Genomic DNA, 2,540 nt, shown 5'->3' with positions numbered 1-2,540 from the left:
TCAAAATAAAGTTGAAAAAGTGTTGGGGATGTAGCTTAGTGATAGAACACTACTGGGTTCAATCCCCAGCAAAATAAATAAATTAAAAATAATGTGATAACAGTTTCATTTTATAGGCAACTAGGTCCCTTAGGCCTGGGCTTGGACATGAGGTCAGCAGGTTTTTACCTTTTCTAGCCTCCACTCTAGACCCCAACCTCTTAGCCTGCTACATAGTTGGGTGAATTGTTAGGGCACAGACAACAGAACTGAGACTCCTCTTGTACTTGGAATTACAACCAAAGACTGGTGCTGGGAAAAGAAAGGTCTAGGACCTATAGTTGGAATTAACTGAGAAAAGCCTTTATGTCTCCTGGGAGTATGGGCTACTAATTATGTCTTTGTACTAATGTTTCCCCATGCCCTCAATTAATTCCTCAATGTCTTCTTCAGGATGTCATTGAAATCATTGCCACCCAATTTCTCCACCACACTAAACAGTTGGCTTTTCATCTTTTCACTGATTAGGAAATACTTAAAATGATTTTCATTATTTTCCCATAATTTTGTTTAAGACCTTCAGATCCAAAAGAGATGGAGTAACAAGAATCAGAAATAATATTAAAAACTTGGCAAAATATATAAACTTATGGCTTTTAAGGCCCTGAACATTGAGCAATAAAAGTCTGATTCCTGATAGATGGAAAAATAAACAAATTAAACCATACAAATGCCAGGGCTTATGGCCTGGAGAGAGTTTCCAGCCACAGTGCAGGAAGATGGAAACTAGGCAGAACCTGGCAGACATCCTGGCATGAGGGCAAACAGGTCCAGGGAGACCAAGGCAGCAGGGTTTGTGGGGCAGAGGATCAAGAACCCAAGATACTGTCACCTTGAGTTTTTGGCTGAGTACTGATCAGAGCATGCATGTGAGGACAAGAACCTCTTTCAGAAGTAGAGGGACCAGTGTGTGACATTCACACAGGGCTGGGGATAGTGCCTCTTCCCATCAGCTAGAATGGAAAATTTCACAAATCAGGGGGAAACTGGGTAGAGTACTCAGAAGGGTCTTGCCTCACTAGTGGAGGAAAAAATAGTCATGTTCTGGGCCTGCCTCCTAAATATTAAAAGTAAAATGTGCAAGGATTAATCTGTGTGCAATTTAATGCATTACAAAACAAAGATCAAAAATATTACAGGGTCTGGGGATGTGGCTCAAGCGGTAGCACACTCGCCTGGCATGCTTGAGGTTCGATCCTCACTCAGCACCACATAAAATAAAGATGCTGTGTCGGACGAAAACTGAAAAATGAATATTAAAAAATTCTCTCTCTCTTTAAAAAAAATTACAGGGGTAAAAATATATTTAGTACCCAACAAGGTAAAATGAACAATCTTTGCAAGTAATCAAAAATTACCAAGCATGCAAAGATGCAGGGAAACATAACCCCCAAATATTCTCTTGTTTCTTACAATATGTGTGAAGCATGATATCACTTGGATAAACTGATGAGTTAAAGTTGTATACTATAAACGCTAAGCACCACTAACGTGGAGTTATAGCTAATAAGCCAATAAAGGAGGTAAATTGAAACATAAGAAACAATCAAGTAAAAGACATAAAAGCCCACAAAAATAGGTGACACAAATGGAAAATAAATATCAAAATGATAGATTTAAATCTAACTACATCAATAGCCATATTAAATGTAAATAGCCTAGCGCTAGCTGCGGCCCGCAGCGTGCGGACAGCCCCTGCGCCCGTTGCGCTCTGCCCGCCGTGGCCCTGGCTGGTGAGGGCGGGCGCTGTTCGGACGCTGCGCACCGGACCCATTCTGCTCTCCGTGCGTAAATTCACAGAGAAACATGAATGGATAACTACAGAAAATGGTATTGGAACAGTGGGAATCAGCAATTTTGCACAGGAAGCTCTGGGAGATGTTGTTTATTGTAGTGTTCCTGAAGTTGGAACAAAATTGAAAAAACAAGATGAGTTTGGTGCTTTGGAAAGTGTGAAAGCTGCCAGTGAACTCTATTCTCCTCTATCAGGAGAAGTAACTGAAATTAATGAGGCACTTGCAGAAAACCCAGGGCTTGTGAACAAATCTTGTTATGAAGATGGTTGGCTGACAAAGATGACACTGAGTGACCCTTCGGAACTAGATGACCTAATGAGCGAAGAAGCATATGAGAAATATGTAAAATCTATTGAGGAGTGAAAATGGCACCCTAAATAAACTAGTGTGGAATAACTGCAGCAGTTGACTTATAGAAGACTTAAAAACTATTCTTAACAATGCTACTGGAAGAAGATACCCCTTAACTTCCCAATGACTGCCGAAAAACACAATATGCATCTTTTTTACAATTCCTTATGATTTTTAGAGTAGGCACTAGGTTGATATCAGAATTCATGAAATTATCTGTGGTAAAAATACTTATAAAAATAAGTATGTAATTCAAGGATAATCTTGTTATAAGCCTAATATAATACTGTAACGTGCTTACATCCATCCCTGGATCTGGGTCAATATACTTAATTATCTTCCACTTGAAAAAAA

At 39.5% G+C, this 2,540-nt stretch overlaps 1 pseudogene; it reads left to right on the top strand.

The window, feature by feature from the left end:
- Nucleotides 1-1,646: 1,646 nt before the first annotated feature.
- On the top strand, nt 1,647-2,235 carry LOC113180199 (glycine cleavage system H protein, mitochondrial pseudogene; annotated as a pseudogene).
- Nucleotides 2,236-2,540: the final 305 nt, after the last annotated feature.

This window comes from Urocitellus parryii, chromosome 2 (assembly GCF_045843805.1).
Source record: "Urocitellus parryii isolate mUroPar1 chromosome 2, mUroPar1.hap1, whole genome shotgun sequence".
Lineage (NCBI taxonomy): Eukaryota > Metazoa > Chordata > Mammalia > Rodentia > Sciuridae > Urocitellus > Urocitellus parryii.
This window is presented reverse-complemented; position numbering and strand designations above follow the sequence as displayed.